This window comes from Engraulis encrasicolus, chromosome 23 (assembly GCF_034702125.1).
Source record: "Engraulis encrasicolus isolate BLACKSEA-1 chromosome 23, IST_EnEncr_1.0, whole genome shotgun sequence".
NCBI classification, from domain to species: domain Eukaryota; kingdom Metazoa; phylum Chordata; class Actinopteri; order Clupeiformes; family Engraulidae; genus Engraulis; species Engraulis encrasicolus.
Window position 1 is genome coordinate 18570851 of NC_085879.1, and position 7295 is coordinate 18578145.

The following is a 7295-nucleotide window of genomic DNA, read 5'->3' on the forward strand; positions in this document are numbered from 1 at the left end:
TTTGTTTTAGAAACAGATGAAACGGTTAACCCCTTAAGGGCCCTTACGTTTGTTGTTGCCAAAATGATAGTGGCAAAGTCTTAACCTATTACTAAAGGCTCTCAATAATTGTCATAGTAAGGCTTTTTTTTTCAGAAAACAGTGAGTCGGATCACCAGCTATTCCATCAAGGCTACGAAAGCTCTAAATTAGCAGCACAAATACAACTCGACAGGAGTTTTAGGCAACACGTTGAGCGATCTTAGAAAGCTGTGGGTGCTCTAATGCTCTAAATGCAGAATAGTAAGTAATGTTGATCAGGGGGTATAGGCTACTGCATATACACAGCAGAAGACCTGACTGTGTGAGTACGTGTATGACTCTGTAGGCGAATGTGTGAGCGTGTGTGCACGTGACGTGCGTGTGTGTGTGTGTGTGTGTGTGTGCGCGCGCACCCAGCTCCTACACGGCAAACTAGGCAAAATAGCACTGGCTACACAGCTCCTTCAAAAACACACATCGATATCACGAGAGCATCAAAGACGTACGTATATAAATATATTGGCTAGCCCAACTTCGCATTATGCAGCTTCATGTAAAGGTTTATATTGACAGATACGCATAATCTATTGAGGACAAAACCTAATATGAAACTACGGCCCCTGATCTGGCTAAACACAACACAGCAGGATAGAGCGGGGTGAGGATAAAGTCTGGAAAAGTATGACACTAAGACCACTGATATCACCACCTAGGGTGTGTGTGTGTGTGAGGCTATACGTTTGTGGGAGGGGGGCATCTCTGTGTGTATGGGAGTGTGTCTGTATATGAACATATGTGTGTCTGTGAGGGTATTGGTCTATGTATACGCGTGTGCGTGTGTGTGTGTGTGTGTGTGTGCGTATGTGTGTGCGTGCGTGCGTGCGCGCATCAGTTTCTATGTGAGAAGGATCTGAACTGCAAATGGTTTGTGCATGGGTCTGTGTGTGTGTGTGTGTGTGTGTGTGTGTGTGTGTGTGTGTGTGTGTGTGTGTGTGTGTGTGTGTGTGTGTGTGTGTGTGTGTGTGTGTGGTGGAGGGGGGCATGTGTGTGTGAGAGAGAAAGAAAGAGATAGATGAGGTACAAATGGAGGAGTTTGTGTTGGATCTGTCTCTGTGTGTCGATGGGCTACAAATTAAGGAGTTTGTGTGTGTGTGTGTGTGTGTGTGTGTGTGTGTGTGTGTGTGTGTGTGTGTGTGTGTGTGTGTGTGTGTGTGTGTGTGTGTGTGTGTGTGTGTGTGTGTGTGTGTGTGGATGGAGTACAAATGGAGGTGGTTAGCGAAGTGAGAAAGGCTTGTCGCCTTGGTCTCCAGCTGACACAACATGAGGTCCTCCCCCCCAAACACACACACACACACACACACACACACACACACACACACACACACACACACACACACACACACACACACACACACACACACACACACGCACACGCACACGCACACACACGCGGACACGGTAACACATACACATACACACAACCCACCCAAAAAACCCAGTGCCTCTCTCTCTTTCAAACTCCAGGATAATTCAATCTTCTCCACCCCGCCTTTTGGTCCCGTCAGAAGAAAAATTATGGCTGTTTACTTTTCTCTCTGTCTCTTTTTCTTTCTTTCTTTCTTTCTTTCTTTCTTTCTTTCTTTCTTTCTTTCTTTCTTTCTTTCTTTCTGTCTTCCACTGACAGCAAGTGTACCTTTTATTACAAGGTTTTGCTTTTTTTTGTTTCTTTTTTTCTTGTGGACGGTGTTTTGAGAAATAAGTCACCTCAGTTATAATTTTGATGCAGATGGGATTAGATAGAGTCCGTATTTTGGCTAAGCGCATGTCTTTGCCGGTGGAAACCAATCTTTTCCCTCTCTCTAGGACATGTTTTCTTTGTCTCGGCTCGCACCCTCATCTCTGACAAAATCTGACCGCCGTGTCTTGGCGTATGCTATCTGGAAAGAACTGAAAACACTTTTTAACCATCAGATATGAGGAAAAATATACAATATCCACTTGGTATGGAGAAAAATATATATCTCATTTTGTTTAGATACAAGTGTCATGTGCTAAATGAGTTCAATAGTATCCGTACCAAACTCAGTTTGATAGTGTAATTTTATTCTGTTATGGAAAATGAGCTTATTTGTTAAATATCTGATCACAGAGCATGTGTATGCATACGTGAGTGTTTGAATGTGTGTACGTGTGTGTATGCATGCGCGTGCATGGACAAATGCATACATGTGTGCGTGTATGTCTGTTTGTACGTGTGTCCGTGTGTTCCTGCACGCACACAGTGTGTGTGTGTGTGTGTGTGTGTGTGTGTGTGTGTGTGTGTGTGTGTGTGTGTGTGTGTGTGTGTGTGTGTGTGTGTGTGTGTGTGTAAATCAGAGAGAAGAGTGAATGGGCAAGTGATGAAGGTGATGTGTGTGTGTGTGTCTGTGTGTGTGTGTGTGTGTGTGTGTGTGTGTGTGTGTGTGTGTGTGTGTGTGTGTGTGTGTGTGTGTGTGTGTGTGTGTGTGTGCGCGAGTGTGTGAGGGAGGGGAGGGGAGGGGAGAGAAGGCCAGGTGCTGTCTGTCTGTCGGAAATTGCCAAAGTATTGCCAAGGCGACCTCATGCCAGGATAATGCCGGGCCCATAGGTGTTCCCCAGTCTCTCTCTACGCTCATGCTGATGCCTTTTCATTGGCCACGGGACAATCTCTCACCCCACCCCTCTGTTTCAACCTTTTCTTTATTTTTTCTTTAAATACGCAGTCCAAAAACATGTGTTTCCATTGCATTGTGTGCATATAGGCTACACATAAATGTTGTGGACGTAGGGCGATATGCACACACTGCATTGGATTGCATGTGTATGCATACGGCTAGAAAATAATTTAGTAATTGAAAATACAGTTTTTTTATACGTTTGTAGCTATTCATTGCTATTGATGCTCACTTTGGACACTTTTTGTTTTGGATAATAACTTTCACAAATAATTAATATATAGGCCTATGTTAGATGTAGACCTATGTATTTTAACCTATTTATTGTTGGGCTTAATTCAGACAGTTTAATCTAATTGTGAAATAGTTAAATCTAAATAAGTAGGCCTAATATTTTTTTCTCCACTGAAAGCATAAAAGCATAAAGCATAAAGACTGAAATTTCGTCAAATTGTAAAATATGTGCTTTCATCCCACAAAAAATAAGATATCCTCCAGTTCAAAATGCAATATTTCGAAACATTCAGGAATGTTCCATATTGCCGCCAAGAAACACTACACGAGCCCCCTGCCAGTCAAGTGACCTATGACATAATTTTTCGGAGGTGGGGAGCGGCTAGAAGGAGCTTTTCTGCACAGTGCGAGCCAATCCTTTCTTTTGAGAAAGATGTTTCACATTCTGTATTGTGTAAAATAAAGATTAAAATTGGCCTACTAGAGTTTTGAGTGGGAAACAACTTTTAGGCCTATAGGGGAAATAAAATAAAATAATTGTTTAAATTCTATATGTTGTCATTAGGTCAATTATCCCTAAATTAGACGCTATACCACTTTCCAAACATTAATGTTATTGAATCGTTTTGAAGTCATAGGAAAACATTTAAGAGTTATTGGGAAAAGCAACACGGTGGGATAAAGATTACACATTATTTCATGAAAAACATTTAGGCCCAGATCCTTTACATAGCTCAAATGCGTTTTGGTTGACATGGTCTGCAGAAATATGAACTCAAATTTCTCTCGCAAAGAAAAAAAAGTGCAGTCGCAGCATCGTCTTATTAACAATTCACTTGGCATGTCCTTGAACTATTCATTCGAAATGAATGTCAAAGAAACCTCAATCAGGCAGTAGGGGGTGAGATTGCTGCAATTTGCCTGTCCGTTCAACTTTTACTCTATCGGATAGAATTGAGTTTTCGCGTGTGAACTGGGAAAAAATACGCAATAATTATCACTGACTGCACACGTAGGGAAATGTGTTTATGTGGGCTGAAAGCTATCGCTAAAACTGATAGAGAAGCACAGTGGCCCACACGCATTTTCACCAGCGCAGAGTAAGCATTTCCATAAGTGCTGGTGTCTCAATAAAATACCCGTGGAATAAGTGTGGAGGAGAGGGGATCTACCGAGACTGATCACTACAGCCATCCCTCTCATAAGCTTCCCTAAAAATCATGCCTACGCTTTCGACCTCAGTCCACCAATGACAGCGCGTGACGCGGAGTACAGTGTGCAGTGTTTGTTTTTATTCTTCCGCGACATAAATAATACATTAACTCGCCTGTCTGGCTGCTGAATTTACTATGCAGCCGTTCATGCATTAGAAATGACAAGCTGACGGAGAGGAGGGGAGGCACACCACCACCACTACTACTACTACTACTCAGCGAGCTCAAGTGATATAATAAAGCCTACACTTCCACAGCGTTACGCGGCCTTACTTCACCCCGTTGTAAAAACTGTTCTACAACGCGCCACTGACACGAGATGTGTCAACTCTGCCTGGAAGTCACGCTTAGGCCCACATGCCTCTGAGAGGGAAAACAAAACGATTTGCCATATGACATTTAAGTAAGGGGCACAGATTCTGCCCCCCTACAGGCACACATACATTTCTTCAACCAAAGCATAGGCCTGACACATTCATACAAAAGTATATGAGCACACAGAATTTAAAGTTATAAAGCCTAATATTAAAAGAGGCCTATATCATAAAATTGTTTTGAAGTTTTGTACTTAAAAAGGCACATACCTTTCATTAAGAGGGAAGCTTTTATCAACAAAAAAAACCTTAGTCTGGTTTGATAGCCAGAGCTTGCTTGTAATGATGATATATTTTGTGGGGCGTTATTACCTAAATAAGGTGAAATGTGGGCCAGGCAGGCAGGCAGGCAGACTCGAGACGACTGGTTGTCGAACTCAGTGAAGGGTGAAATTGCAGCGGCAGACAGCCGGCATAATAGCTCCAAAGGGGGCTAATGCTCCTGCTACATTCACAGAACATTTTTATAATGGCTGAATTAAAAAAAAGAAAGAAAAGAAAAGAAAGAAAGAAAGAAAGGAAGAAGAAAAAAATAGATCTTCTCATTCAACAGTTTGGTTAAAAAATAAATAAATATATATGAAGAGTTCAGATGCAAAACCCCCTAAGTGCCGTTTCAGAAAATAATCTTAATTCATTTTTATTTAATACAAAGCTATCAAAATTGCATATTTTTAAATTTTATTCATGTAATATAACTATTTATATATATTATCAAGTACATGAATGTAAACCAAACCAACAATGGGGTTCTCTAAAAATATAGAAGTGCAGGTCTTCAGAAATGGAGTTAGGGGGTTTTGCATCTGAGCTCTTCATATATTTTTAATTCACCCTGGTATTTTTTCTCTCCCCGCATTTCTTTGTTTTTCATAATAATATATATATTTTTAAAACCCTATTCATTTGGGCCATTCATTGTTTCCATTTATTCCAATGTGTCTTATTGAGATTTTGCCTAATGGACTGGTGCCTATTAAATGAGAGCAATGGTTGAGGGGGTGAAATGGGGTGAGAGAGAGAGAGAGAGAGAGAGAGAGAGAGAGAGAGAGAGAGAGAGAGAGAGAGAGAGAGAGAGAGAGAGAGAGAGAGAGAGAGAGAGAGAGAGAGACATGAGGAGGAGGACTGGGGAAGGTTAATAATTTGAGGCCCTCAGGAAGCGAGCATAACCACCACCAAACCCCACCTCGACCCACCCCACCCCAATGAACAAGCAACCCGGACGTGTTGGCATAGGAAGTAACAGAACAATTAAAATTAATACATGCAAAACGAGCCTGCCTCCATTTTATTGGGGGCATTTTATACCACATATACACACATGGAACACAAAATGTGAAAAACGCGACACACACACACAATCGTGATCACAAAGCAAGGTATCATCCCCACCCTCTTATTTATACACACACACACACACACACACACACACACACACACACACACACACACACACACACACACACACACACACACACACACACACACACACACACACACACACACACCATCCGTGTGCAATGATGATGGTTCCAAAGCGAGATTCAGTGCCATCTCCACCCTCCTGAGCTCTGTATACCTCGTAGCTGTAGCAGCGAGGCGAACACAGTTTTGGAGCGAGACAAACACAGCTTTGGGAGGTTGATTGTGTCATCCACCGCCTTTCTGGAGGTGTGATGACTTCCTGGCTTCCAGATGAAATTGCCCTCCACAATAACACACACACACACACACACGCACGCACACGCACACACGCACACACAGACACACACCTAATTATGATCTCTTTTCTTTTCCAGCCTCCCGGCACCACACAAACACATGTGCATGACACACTCACAAGCGTGCACACACACACACAGGCACACAGGTACACACACACACACACACACCAACAACAGTCTCCTGCATGTGTAGTTTAACTCTTTCCTCACCTTTGTCACCCCATGCACCTGCACCATAATCTTATGTCTAGCACCACCACAATATCCACAGCTCAGAGAGTACCTAAACTTTTCTCTGGAGAGCAGTTTTACAATTGCAGGAGGTTGTGTGTGTGTGTGTGTGTGTGTGTGTGTGTGTGTGTGTGTGTGTGTGTGTGTGTGTGTGTGTGTGTGTGTGTGTGTGTGTGTGTGTGTGTGTGTCCAGTATCTGAATCGAAGAGATCAAAGTTTGATCATGTCGGGCCTTTCGGCCCATTGAGGGCTGCCCCCTGGCACGGGTGAGGCATAAATGCAATTTAGTTGTGTGCAGTGAACACTTGTGTTGCTGTGGAGTGCTGTGTCACAATGACAATGGGAGTTGGAGTTTCCCAATTGGGCTTTCATTTTCACTTTCACATGTCAATGTAACTAATAAAAGTACTTCAAAATTGAACTGATCTTGTACTGCCTCCCTCCTTTCTTTGTGTCAAAGGGAGTATCCACCCAAAACATTTTACAGGAGTAATTCACTCTCTGCTCTATTGAAATGGAAATCTTCACTTGTACACCACCAGGGCCCGTAAGGTAAAAAAAAATTCAGTTTGTAGTGAATCACTACGTACTGCACTTTTTGGCATATGAATGCAACAATGGTGATGTGGTGCTTTAAAAGGTACCGGTAGTTACACACAAAAAAAGCAAAAAGAAGCTTGCAGTCCGTGTACTGAACAACAGCATATTGAGAATGAGTGAACAGTTTGGACATGGCCCACAGTGCCGTTGTCACTCACACACACGCAGGGCAACTGTTTGAACAATGTTTATTGGCAGTGATAT